Source organism: Dinoponera quadriceps, unplaced genomic scaffold (assembly GCF_001313825.1).
Source record: "Dinoponera quadriceps isolate SergipeBrazil2010 unplaced genomic scaffold, ASM131382v1 scaffold37, whole genome shotgun sequence".
NCBI lineage: Eukaryota > Metazoa > Arthropoda > Insecta > Hymenoptera > Formicidae > Dinoponera > Dinoponera quadriceps.
Window position 1 is genome coordinate 571,578 of NW_014554446.1, and position 14,253 is coordinate 585,830.

The 14,253-nt window shown below is 50.2% G+C and overlaps 1 protein-coding gene across 6 annotated transcripts in view; it reads left to right on the top strand.

The window, feature by feature from the left end:
- Positions 1–945: 945 nt before the first annotated feature.
- Positions 946–14,253, top strand: part of LOC106749893 — an 80,359-nt gene continuing 67,051 nt past the window's right edge. For all 6 annotated transcript variants that reach the window (XM_014629821.1, XM_014629830.1, XM_014629812.1 and 3 more), the window contains exon 1: positions 946–1,500. The gene's annotated coding sequence lies outside the window, so the exon portion shown is untranslated. The remainder of the gene's footprint in view (positions 1,501–14,253) is intronic.

Here is a 14,253-nt window from a genome sequence, read left to right on the forward strand (position 1 = left end):
GCACCGACGAAAAAACGAGGCGATCGAGCGCCGGCCTGAGGCACCGTAATTTCGTGATCGTCCACCGAAACCTGACGCAGGCGGTCCCTCTGTGCGCGAAGCGCACGTTGCGCTCCATCCTCTCGTACGATTATTAGATTTCCGAGCTTATTGCGAACTAACCGGCTACACGATGCCTGATGACAATTTCAATGGACCCGATTTATTCGGTCGTGCTATTATTTATTGCGACATACGACGACATTGGCAGAATTTCGAAATCTCGAAACTTTTTGGTGAGAACGAAATTGCTTGCAAGGGATGGCAAAGTATTGTAAATTCGAATATCAAGTATATTTTCGATTGAACTTGAACAGGTTTTATTTAAACTTGGAGTTGCAGACGCGCGATTATTTATTGGACGACTGATATTATTATTATTATTATTACTAAAATATTACAAGAAGCCCCAAAGAAGAGAGCGAAAATATTATGTTACTAACGGTAAAGGTAACACATTCAGAAATTCTTTCACCCTTTTCGTATTTGAAAAACTCATTCAGGCACTTTGACATTTGATTCGAAGTTTGGTCAGACATTGGGCCAAATTAATTGGAATCGAGATTGAAATTCAAGCCAGAGTGTCTCGCCGGTCGGGTGACGCGCGATATCTCCGATTCATCTCGCGATCAGGGCGCGCTTATCAGAGAGCCGCTTCCCGCGGAAGAGCGCCGTCCTTGCGTCCCCTTTAAAAAGCCGCGGCGCGGAAGACGGGCCCCCGAGGGGTGGATAGAAGAGAAGAGCGAAATGGAAAAAGGTGTACCGTTCTCCGACGGAGGTAAACGAGTGGCGCGGGTGGGAGAGCGAGAGCCGCCGCGGCGCGCTCGCCTCCTCCTCGAGGTCCCGATTTCGCGGTGAAGGTGCGCTAAGCTCGCGCGGCTCTCGCACTCGCCCGCGAGACGCCGAGCGACAAGCAACGGCAGGAAGCAAGAAAGAGAGAGAGAGAGAGAGAGAGAGAAGCACGACACGGCAGCGCCCACGCGTCATCGCGCATTCACGCACCGCTCTTCGCGTCGCCTCCCCTCCCGCCCTCTGGGTCGTGCGATGTAAACACGGCGGCCGGAGTTCGGCAGCAGGTGGTCGCAGATGCCGAACGTCGTCGCGGCGTGTTACGTCGGTCGCGCGCGCTCCGACGTGGTGCGACACTACCACTAGAGGACGCCCGGTCCCCCCAGGAGGAGGTCGCGCCGCGTCGTCGCGGCGATCGACAGTGATCGTGACACAGTGCATGACGTCCGTTCGTTCCCCCGCGTTCTAGAGATCGCGCGACTGCAGTGCGTTATTATATACCGTTCTTCGGCGGACGGTGCAGTGATCTCTCGTGCCAGCCCGGGTTCGATTGTGCCGGATCGAGAGGAAGAGGGAGATAGAAGGAGAGAAAGACGGGCAGAAAGAGAGAGAGAGAGAGAGAGGCAGCTCGCCGGTGTCGTGGGAAACGGAGCAACGCCAGCGGATCTATCGGTGAGTATCGATTTTGCATTTCCCGGCGATCGAACGTGGCGAGACTAGGAAATCGCGCGTATTACCGCAGCGAAACTGCGCGCGGGAGAATGAAAGAGAAAGAGAGAGAGAGAGAGAGAGTGAGCGATTCTCTTCCGGGTTCGACTTCGCGGTGTCTTAGTTTTGGCGCGCTCGCGACGTGTGTGTATTAACGCCGCCATTTTCGCGCCGATCCGCTTGAAACAGTTTGAATTTGGGAGCTGGCGACGTCGGGCACGAATCGGAGGCCGAATTCGGGCGGACAGGTGGTCGGTGCGCGCGTCGACGCGCGGAGACTGTCGTCGTCTTCCCGGCGAAGAGAATTCGTCGGGAGTCTCGAGTAATTAACCTCGAAATTGCAACCGTTCACCCGGTCCGGTTGGTTAAGACTGCGTTCGAGGAACCATCGGGAATTATCGTGTCATTCTATCTTTGTCGCCAATTAGACGGAAAGCAAGAACAGAACGAAGGAATAGCGCTGGTAACACGCTCCCCGAAGGCAGGCTAACTCAGGTCAGTCAGTTGACTTAGGTTATAATTCAGCGTCGTAATTCAGGTGATTGTCGATGCGTCGACGCGTCGTTCGAGAGAAAGTAACGTGTCACACACACACACACACACAAGTGGATCGATGCGTCAGGGTGACTCGAGTCCGAGTGACACACACGGGGGAATCACGGGGTGTCTCGCGAAACACGTTCGCACACACGCACGTGTCGCATGTCGCCCATCGTTGACACGGCGAGCGGCTTGCACGCCCTATTTCCATTCCGTACCTTTCGTTGCGTGTGCGCGGGCACGCGTACACACACACAGGTGGTGGCTGCGTCGCCGCGGGTCCGATTAGCTTTTCGACTGTCTCGCGTGACACGTCGGCCTGCTTTCGAAATATCGCGCGCCCGGGACACATTCTCACGCGGCCGACTAATTTCTATCGGATACGTCAATCATCGAAGGCCATTAGACTTACTTCCAGATAGACGTCACAGATCGTGGTATCACACGGATAGAATGTAGTTGCGGTCTTACGCTTCGGAGCACCGCCTGCTACTCTCGCACACATCGCTCGGCCGAGACGAGCTCCGAACGGAGCCTCTCTCGACGCGCCGGACAGGCGCGCTTGTCGATGATGGACTATCTTAGACTTTTAAGTCGTGCGGTTCAGGTTTGATTAATTGCATAGTAAACAGGGAGGAGGAGCGAAGGGACGGAAGGGTGAGGTAGCGAAGTGTGCAATGAATAGGGGGATGCGGGACGGGAAGTACGATGAAAAGGATCGACGGAAAATCCAGACGGCGTTTTCCCGGCGATTCGCCGTCAAGGCCGTCGATCGTTCGGCGGCGGTTGTAAATTCCGAAACACGAGCGCCGATCCATCGGCCGTTCGCGTTTAGTTATGTAGCCGCGCTCGTTACAGCAGTCCGTTCATGTGCGTCCCGCGCACCGACGCACGCATCACGCACGCGCGCATACACACACGTGCGGGCAGTATCGCGTGCGTGCGTGCGGAGTTACGGAATGCGCCGGAGAATTTTCATTGCGCGCGGTCTTGATTTTTTTATCGCTGCGCCGGTAGCATCTCTCGCCGAGGTGAAAATAGTTGTTTACCTATAATAATTCCCCGGGTGATCAACCTCCGAGGCGGTTATTGCGACCATCCGCGTTATGGGAATGCGCGCCTGATTATCGCCATGATTTACGGGCGTTAAAACGTGGGAAAGCCGCCGCTTTTTGCACCGTACTAAATTTTTACTCATCTAGGCTAACTACCGTCTCGGCTCTGCGGAATCGCCGAAAAAAAAAAAAGAAGCAAGAGAAAAAGAAGGGGAAAGATATGTTCGCGTTCAAGGTTGCGCCGTTCAGCATTATCCCCGCGAGTTGTTCGATGAAACGTTGTTTTTTCCCGGCTTGCTTTAGAGAAGCGTAGCTAGGTAATTAATCCGCTGGTAGTCGAGAGTCATTACGAACGGATCCCTCTCTCTCTCTTTCTCTCTCTTTCTCTTTATCTATCTCGTATGAATAACCATCGTGGCGGTGCAAGATCGCTGCCCCGCAAAAAGTTGCCCGACGAACCTCACGTGTCATTGATTTTAATCTTCGCACGTGTGACCGTTTCATCGTATTTGGAAGTCAGCGTGTAAGAGGGTCGACGATTGTTAATCGATTGAATCAAATCGAAACTGAAAACTCGCACCTACGAGGTCAAATGCGAGACTGCTGTATTTCGAGCAGTTATCCGGAGGGTGACGCGCGTCGAATCGGCAAAATTAGAGTGCACGAGCTTTCGACAGCGGTTTTAATTGTCGGGGTGAGGCAGGTGCGTCCACCCTCGCTGTCTCTCACGAGGAGCGAAGAAGCCAGCGGGTCGAACGCGGTAGATCGCGGCCGATATTTCCAGATAAAGAAAGAATAGTCGTGGCGGGCCGCGCGCGCGCGCGCGATATTCTAAGACGGAAAACAATGCCGACATAGACGAGCATCTTTCCGCTTGCACCCAAACACAATGCGCGATTTTTACGAGCGTTGGTGCACGAGGAAAGACGCGCGCACGTTATGGCCGGTATAACCGAACCGAAGAGAGGAGCGGCCGGACGGACGGACGCGCTGAAAAATTTCGCGCCGGCAATATCCTCGATACGAGATTCCCCCGTGGTTGGACGGCGCGCGGTTCGCCTATAAATGTCGCATTCTCTGCCGCGGACACGCGACTTACTGCATTTCGGAGCCTCTTCGTTTCCTCGGCGCGCCGCGTTTTGCGAGCTTTTCATTCCGCATTTATTATTCGTATTCGCCGGGGCCGTGATAAATTAAGTCGCAAATACCCAGCCGACCCAGCCGATGACGTTACCCTCGAGACAGGTGGTCTCTCGCGAATTTCTCGAAAGCAGAGACTCTCAAAGTATGGGTCACGACCCATTAGCGGGGTCGCAAACCGATTTTCGCTGAATCGTGAACAATTTTGGAATGTTAAATTACACGATGGAGTGTAATTTTATAAACTTAAAGTCGATTATGCGGAAATTTCAACTCGGAATTGATATTTCGCCGGAAAAGGCGGGTGATTTTTCGAAAAAGTCATCCGTCGATTTTCGACGCGCCAAGTCCTCGCGAACTGATCGCCTCCGATCGAAGGAGTCGCAGGAACGGCGGGAAAATTGAAGAAACGATCGTATTTCACGTCGCGTTGATGATTTTCGGGGTCTTTCGCGATCTATCGATTATTCGACAGAACCGTGCCGCGCGGAAACGACGGTAACTCTCGCGGATCTGCGATCTCTGGCCGACGGAGTATGGAAAATGACCGCGGAAAGATAGCTCCTCCGCATTGGTGGAACGTTAACGTGCCGTGACGTTGCTCCGTTAGAGCACTCCGCCGGCCTACCATCGCGTCCGCGTCGATCGTGAACTTTATTTACACTCTGTCGTGCCGAATCCAACCGTCGCCCTCCGCATCTCCCCGCCGGTCGCGACCGCGATAGCCATCTTTCACGGCGTTACGGTACCCGCCGTGCTCGCACCGAAAACCGTATATTTCTCGTCCCTCTCTCCCGAAAAATCTCATTATTCGCGTTCACGGGGTCCTTTTTCACACCTCGCCTAATTTAGCAGACAGGTTAATGAGATACGATGCAGACGCCGACAATTCGTGCGTGCGTCACGCCGTCGTTTAAAGAACGCGAATGCTACCCCGAGCGGGAATTTTGGGCTTTATTAATTCTGCAAATTCCGTCGAACTTCAAGGTACAGCGGGAGGACTCGTCGTCATTTGAAAAATTATACACTCGAGAGACAATCATAGTATCATGAATCTTGGATTATTTGACGTCCTCGCTTATACTTATTTCATGCAACAAGAAATGTTGACTTAAGCGGAATAACGATCCGTAAATACGGATTTGTAATTAATTACGACGCGGAGTATGTACCTCACGCGGTTTTACTTGGTCGTCGGTATTTCAGTTGGATCTGACTGATATTGTATCGCGTGTGCGCGGGAACAATAAACTACGGCACGAGTCCTCGACTTGTGAAATTGCATAATTTCGCGTTTCGCATGAGAGCGATATAATTATTCCTCGTGTTTCAAAGTTTACGCATACCTGAGAGGTATCGTAAATTCAGATAGCGTGAGTCAATACGATAAATCCAATACGTGAGATAATTGCGTGCGCTATGTGAATTCGCATTCGCGATTATACATACCGATTAACGTCAGAATTAAACAGACACGTGAGGAGAACCGCGACGGCATGCGCGTACACATACATATATATATATATATATATATATAGAGAGAGAGAGAGAGAGAGAGAGAGAGAGAAAAGGGGGGGGGGGAAGAGAGACGGAATTACGAGACGGCCTAAAATACCGCGCAGCGATTCCGCGTCCGAATGAACTCGGCCGTTAAAGGTCGCACGAACGCTGAATGACCGTCGAGAATGAAACCCGTCTGTGCGATGACAAAGTTTGTCCCGGCGAGCCGAACGATGATCGTTGCGTGTTGGAATTCTCAATGAAAAACCGGGACATACATTGGAATGTCAAATTAACGAACGCGAAATAAGCGTGAAACATTACAACTGTCTGCTCGTCGCGCTTTTTTTTCGTCCGGTTTTCCATACGTGCGATGACAAACTTGACTACGCGTCCGACAGTGACAGTCTCAAAGGTCAGCCGTGGCCGCGCGTATCATGTGTCATCGAAAGATGGGTGATGTCAAGGAATCGATCGCGTCCGACCGATCGGTTCTTGCTTATTGCGCAGATTCGCGTATCGCGATCTTTCGACGACATTTAAATATTGCTCGGCGCAGAAAAGTCTTACGTAACGGCGAGGTATTACTAAGCCGCGAAGCATCCGTCTCGCGTCAACGATCTTTATGTAATTTTTTTTTTGCGGAAGCTTCACATTCTCGGCGAGAGAAATGCGGCGCGATAAATCGCTCGCGGTTTCGGCAGATCGTTGCATACATCGGATTAGCGAGCGCAAATTGCGAGAGGCGAGATCACTTTTTATACTTCATCGTTATGCAACAAGCGTTTCACGCCGGCTTTACGTGAGCGGTGTGTTATGTATCGTCGTTTAAAAAAATACTCCCACGAAAGAGAGAGAGAGAGAGAGGGGGAGTGAGCTCGATCGAAGACGCTACACGTGTCCGTTAACATTGTAAGGCGCGAAGGCTCAATTTATCCGCGAGAAGCGCGAACGCATTAATTTAACGCGCAGCTACCAAGACTGGAATGAGAGGTCGGAGTCGCTCATCCGCACGGCCTGACTTCGCGTTCCGGCTCTCACCTTGCGAATTTTCTGGGTCAGCCGGGTTTCGGGTTAATGATTATCGCGACTGGCTGCTTCCGAAAGGTGATCGATACCGTCTACTACCGTGATGGATAACTGAATTAAAATGAGACGGAAGCGACTCGTCTTGACCTTTCCTACTTCGGGCATCACCACTTACCCACCTACCCTATCTCTACCTCAACATCTTCGTTGAAACGACAATTTGCAATCGCGTACACGATTAACTCCGGACGCCTGCCGGACTGCAAAGAAAAGCGTCTCAGCGCGGATAATAACAATAAACTACCCGGGCGAGACGTAGAACGGAGCTGGATCGAAGGCTAAATCGGATCGGACTTTTATCCTCAGCTCTAACGCGACTCACCCCGCACTCCCACCCACACATATACACCCATACACGTGTACGAACGGCCATTACCGCGTTGAAACGGGCCCGTTCCGCGTCTCCGCTGCGTCTCGAGCCCTCATCTCTCTCTCTTTCTCGTTTCGTCGCCGGTAACCTTGGTACGCGGAAACGAGACCTTGGCGTGTGCAGGCCGCCATAAAGTCTTACCTAACGTTAAGGCCTGCGGAGATAAGGGCCGCGCGCGAATGGCGGGCGATATAAGCCGAGCCTCGTTCGTCGTGCTCAATGGCTCGAGACTTTCACGAGCATTCCTCACCTGACGCATCTCCGTTCGTTCGTTCGTTCTCGAACGCGACTCCGCCGGGGCCGTCGTGGTTCCGTTCATCTTTCAGCCGCGATCGTTCGTTCGTTCTCTCCACCTGCTTCGCCCATCTCGTGGCCGCCGACTCGCGACCGATGTACATTTCTGCGGGGCAATGAAGGAACACGAGCAGCCGGACGGACGGACGGAGTGCGCGCCCGTCGCGGAAGTCCCGTTTAACCTCCCGAACTCTGATTTACGAGGCGTTCTCTTCGCCTCGTTATGGAATGTTCATTTGAGATACATACACACATACGAACGTCGGCAGGAAGGCAGCACCGCTATACGCAACCACGCACTCGTTAACCCCTTCGCCGCCGGTTGAGACGCCGGTGTATTCTAGGCGCGACCGTACGCGTGCCTCGGAGCGATCTATAAAGTTGACGCTGTATCGGCCTCTCACGCACTAAGTGCACACTCCGCGCATATTGTGAACTTGACGCTCTATACTCGGCTATCTCGCTCGTTTTTGCGCGACTTTTCCATGAGCATCGTGTTGGAAGACGTAATTTGGTTTATATGCGGATGTTAGCTATGAGGTGACATCGTTGGAAACCATCAGTCTGAGATCGGATGAATATTCCCCGATGAGGACCGCTTTTTGTCACCCTCGAATTATGCGCGTCTCACTCGTCGAGCCGTTTAAATTAATGTTAACGAGACGCTCGCTCACTTTCTACGCAATATGTAACGCACATTTCACTCTCTCCTAATATGTATATTTATCGAGCCAGGTAGGAGCTCGGGAGAAGTCGGATTTCACGATCCTACATTTTTGTTTGTCCTCTCAATAAGCGGCGGAACGCTAACGCCTCTCGCTTCTCTCTCTCTCTCTCTCTCTCGCCCTCTCCTTTTTAAGCCACGCAAACAACTTCCGAGGACCGTAGGTCAGGAGAGACGTAAATCTACCTTTAACTGAGGCGCGATCGCGGTAAACTTTCGTGGGACGTGCGAGGCCTAAAAAGCGCTTAATGTATTCTGCCCTAGAGATCCTTGACGTGAATTCTTTCTTCGGCTTCGAACCGCGACGACGTGCTCCTTCACGCCGGCGGCATACTTAAACCGTTCGTGGGTGTCTCGGAATTTTACGGCCCTTCATAATTTCATGCGTAATAAATCGAATCGTGAGAAGAGTAAAAAACACAACAATCGCTGGAAATATCCATAATGCGATAATTTCTGTTATTTTTTAATTTACATTTCTGTAATTTTCAGTAACATGCAACCGACGTACTCTGTTATCTCTATAATTTTATGTGTCTTTTATCGAATTTTATTTGAAAAAAATTTTTTGAAACTCGGAGACTTCCAACAATTTTTTAAAGAATTGCCAGACAGAACGATCGTATTATCAGCGCGTAATTTGATTTAACGAGAAAGAACATGAGTTTCGGAATGTCTGAATAACGAAAGCTCTGAAGTGCGGCGTTTAACGTCCGTACACCTGAGCGCGTCTCTGAATTTGCCGTGTGTGGATATTTACGTTGGAGAAAGTCGGACAAGGCGACAAGGAACGTCGATGCGTTTGATTTACGTAAATAAAAATACCGATGTGTAACCAACCGATTTCGCTCATATTTGATCGCCACGATGGAAAGGCGGTCGTTAAGAGGATCCGCCGCGCGTTCGAGGGAAATCGCGTGACACGTAAGAGAGCGCTTCGCGCCACGTAAGAGGGTAAAACTCATTTCCCGCCTTTTCCCTTCTTCCTTTCGCATCGCACGGTTTCCCAATGGGCCGGGACCGAGCGGTTATTCGAAACGAAATTGCGCGAGTAGTTACCCGCGTAACGAACCTTTTCGCCTCACATATCCGCATTCGCCGCGCTAGAGAAATACCGTAAGACCGGGGTTGGAACGCGCCGGTCGGGCGAATTTCGCGGAACGAATAAACAGATTGGCAATAACTTTCTCATTTCGCGCGACTTCGTTCCCGAAAGGTCGGAAATTAATTTCTTCCGCTTTTCCGAAAGTGGATGCTGGCAAATCCGTCTAATATCCGTTAAAATTGGAAATCTCACTTGTGTAACGAATGAGATTTTACACACCTCGAAATCTGTAATATATCGCTGTCTGTACGTTCCAGCATTTTGTTTTTCGGTTCAGCATTCTGGCTATTTCGTCGTCGTACTTTTGATATTCATTCGTGACACTAGCACTGATACTCGCGTGGACATAACGATTCGATTAGAAACGCGTGTTGACTTAATGACTGATTACATACTTCAAGAGCTGACGAAATATCTTTATCGTTCGATGCACCGCAAAAATCTGGTAACAATTAGCAAACATTTCGTTAACGAATTAATTAAATTAAATGTTTGGTAATTGTTACGAAATCCTTTTTCAATATGGGAATAATAACTAACCTGTCGACACACGTGCTTGATGGTATGCGAGTCACTCGGCGGCGTTTTGAAGCACAACAGAAACTCCCGGAAAGTCTGTAACGCACGAGGATATATTTAATCGCCTTGAAGGTCTCGAGTGTTTTGAGAGTGTGTTGATTATTATGATTGCTTGGCAATCGACGAGCTATGATGTTTGTGGATCGACGGGAGATGATGTAGCGCTTTTTATCTATTGTTAAAATATTCTCGCGCCTTTTTTCGTGACCGATCATTACGTTTCGTGCCGAAGAGCGACAAACGTATCGCGACGTGGAGTAAGTGTATCGGTGCGTTGTGCATAATTCTCGATTAAAATATTCCGTAGCCTTTTTGAAATATTTAATCGGACTCTCGTCGACGTCACGTTAATTAACACGGTCGAATTATCGCGTCTGTGCGCGCGTGTGTCAGTGCTATGTGCTATTATTCGGAGCGTCACAATGGAACGGCCAGAAGCAGAATGCTGAATCAGGAAGTCTGATGCCGGAGGACGCAGCAATATATCATGTACATTACTAAGTATAAAGGTATGTACTTAACCCTCAGGGTGCGAACTACGTTTATAGGCGTTTGACACGGTTAAAATCTGCATTCTGGGTAAATGGTACCTAAAAATGTTCGACATTCAACGTCGTTAATTGCCCAACGTTAAAAGTTATTATAATTAATCATGATAATTATTACAATTAATTATTATAATTATAATGTTCGCAGGAATGCGATATTTCCTCTTTGACATATTTTCCTTCGACTCATTCAATATTGGATAAATAAAGAAGCTCGTCGAACATAACGACAAATCGCCTCGAATGACGGAAGAGCGACCGGTCAGTGAAGATTTCTGATCTAAGTGAGCCTTCCATTTATAATAGCCGCGATCGTAAAATAGCTCACTCGGCGGTGATGTGCACGTGGGCAAAGAAAGCTTATTTCCAGGGTTAATATTTGACGTAGCGGCCGGTGCGAACGCTAAACGCCGGCGCGGCTCGAACGGTTTCCATGCAATATTCATCGAACCCTGAATAGCGGTAGTGTGGCGTGTATTCCCGAGAAATGATTATCCTTTGAAAGGATCTGCATTCCAGCAGGCCTCTTTTTGCAAGGCCGGACATTATGGTCTCAATGCGGTTGCGTAACGCACGCGCGCGCGAGCGTCGCGTCCTTTTACCTCATCACATTGGCGCGCGCGCTTCGGCTCCATTTCGGTTCTATTTGTCCGTCCTGAATAGCGAATCTCTTATTCAGAATTATACGCGAAAATATTATCGTAGCGTGTTAGAATCAACCAGCATTCGCAATACTTAACACTCGCAAGGCGAAGGCATTTATTATCCGAGATAATTTCAAGCCAGCCTTTTTCGAACTGTAATAACGAGCGGTAAGAGTGAAGGATAAAAAAGAACAAGAATACCGAACAGCACAATCGTAAATATTATCTAGGAATACAAAAGAAATTTAACACACATGCGTAAAAATGCAAATTGGGCCTTGAATCGGCAATCAATTCGCTGTTCGTGACGTTAAATACGTGCGTCCGAAACAACCGTCTTGAAACGTTGCAATCAACATCGACAAAAATCTCGCATACATAATTCAGCTGGTTGAGCGTCGTTTTAATCGGGCGATCAATCGGTATGTACCTGGCGTCGCGTCAATGCGCATGTAATAACCCGACACCGTATTGCGCGTTCGACACCGATTGTGAATTCAGGATCGACGGCGCACCGTGCGTCTTCCTGCAATTATCGCGCACGCTCGTCACGTTCCATCGACGGAACAACCGATCGATGGGGAATCGGTGAGAGAACGTGTCGTTTAATAAATAACTCCCCACACTGCATTGTAAACTCTCGCGGCGGTGTTGCTGCAAAAAATCGACGACGAGAGCTGTGTGACGGCTGCGATGCGTGACAGCTTTATTAATACAATGCGTAAGCGGAGTCATTAATGCCGCGAAATTGAATGATCACCGGTATACATTGTGCGCGTAACTCACCGCGCGACTGAGGCCACTCGGGGGAGCGTCAATTTCTCGCTCCACAGAATTCAATCTCTTTTTTTTTATGAAGCGGAAAATTAGCGTCCCGCTCGGAGCTCGACGAAGTGTTTCGTCGTTACCGGATGTCTTCTTGCGGACGGATCTTTGATTTGAACTCGAGTATACTTTCCGGAGAATATACTTCGCGAAATATCTTTGACTCGAGACAGAATCGGCGCTCGCCCTTCGTCAGGAGAAAACCAAAAAATGAGCGGTATCATCCGAATTAGGAGCTATATCAGCTTTCGGACCCTGTCAATCAGAAATCTTGAACTCGGGCTCAGCGAACACTCCGGATCAAGAAATTAACATTTCTGCTGACGGAGGCGGGCTCGACATTTTTGACTAACAAAGTTCGAAAGCTCATTCTTAGCCATAACGTACGTAGCCAAGATTTCGGTCGGGGTGAGAGGGTGATGTAAACATTTATCTTCACGCAAAACTTATTAACATACTTATAATAAAGCCAGGCCTCGGATCTTTCTTAATATTTGTTCCCCCAGTTTCTTCCTTTTCGCAAGCATAATTTTTCTGTGTTTTCTGTGTATTTTTCAATAATGTATGTTGTGCAGAATTTGGCGGAGGAACATTTGGTAGTGAAATCGGGAAATTTTCGTTGCATTTGTTTTTATAAAGCATTGCCAATACTTTGTCATTAGCTTTGATTACAGTATATGTACCGTAGCTTTTTGTCGAACTGTAATGTACCAGTTACATTTTTTTATTTTCATAATTTTCACAATATTTAATTGTTCCTCCTCGCCAAAATGATGGGCGAGCGTCCTCGTTTTTCGGTTTCCGCGGACTAGCTGCGCAGGGATACTCGGTGCCCACCGGCCGATTCCACGCAGGATACTTGGAAAATTCGATTATTCCCGACGCATCTTTCGCGAGGGCGATACCGAACGGCGGGATCAAACGCGGTACACGGCAGACACGGAGACAGGCGAATACTTTGGCATTCTCTTCACGCGCGCGCGCGAGGCACTAAAAATAAACGCATTACGTGCTGCCGCCGCGCCTATCCGCGTGTATATGATGCGCATTCTGCATCGACGTTTATTCGCAGTTACTTCACCGAATCGATCGGCTCTCGGCTCGGCGTGGAACAAGGAAGCCGCGAGGAAGCGGGTAAAAGGGCAAGCGCTGCGCTATAGAGCGCGCGTTCGCGGAGAAGCCGGGAAAGACCGGCGGGGCGGACGCGGAAAAGGGGAGGACGCGCGGAGGGACTAATGGTCACGGGGGTATAGATACTTTCGTGAGCCTGGTGCGCCTCGTCCCGGGATAGATGCAATCGCGCGGAAACGTGGCTCGTTGCGCCGGTCGCTCGCTCGCGCTCGGCGTAAAAGTCTCCGCGCGCGGCAGAAATGATTATCGCTCCCGAGTCGAAGAAAACTTACGCGTGTATACAGGCGTAATTATATGTGCATATCCCGGCACGTAACACACGGGCTGAAACGGTCCGCTAGGAGTAAATAGCTGCGAGAAGGAGAGACCGGGGGAAAAGGAGCGAGAAAGAGAGAGAAAGAGAGCGGTGGTGCATCCGCGCTGCACGCCGTAGCAGCGCGAGGGTTCGCCGCTTCGATAATCGTTTTCTCCTTACGCGCGGCGATTATTCGGGAAATCGCGCGAAATAACTTGATCCGCGAGTCCGCTGCAAAATCGCGCTTTTTTCTATTCATCCGCGTGCGCACCGGGCGATAGGCGCGCGCTGCCGTAAACGCGCGGACCGCGCGATACCACCGACTGCGGGGCGCGCCGTTGATAAATGATTCGCGTGTGAGTGTAATTCCGAGGGCCTTCTCCGCTCCTCTCACCTACCTACATTCCTACGTAGCGAGCGCGGACGAAACGAGACGGCGTCTTCGTCGTCGTCCGAGTGAGTCATTCCTACGAGTACGGCCGCTCGAGTACGGAACAGTTCTACTTTACGGTGTCCGTAAATATGCGGGATGCGTTCACAAATTACGGCGAAAACGTTCCCGCACAAAGGTAGAAAGTGACTTCGCGTACGGAGAGGCCCCGGCGTTCTCTCTCTCTATCAAGATCGTCTATACCGAGCGAGGACGTTGCGCACGTAACCGGCGTATACACGGCGTCTATTGTGCCTCCGGCGAGCGATGGTACGTAATGTGTTTTGGTCGGATCCTAATCTCGATGGCTCCTTTCGTATGGCTCGTGCGCCGGTATAAACGCCGCACACGCTCTCCGACAACACGTTCCACGTGTCCGGCATAGCTGATCGCACCGCCGCGCCGTATACCTTGTATTCGACATATTCGGGCCCCCCCCCCCCCCCCC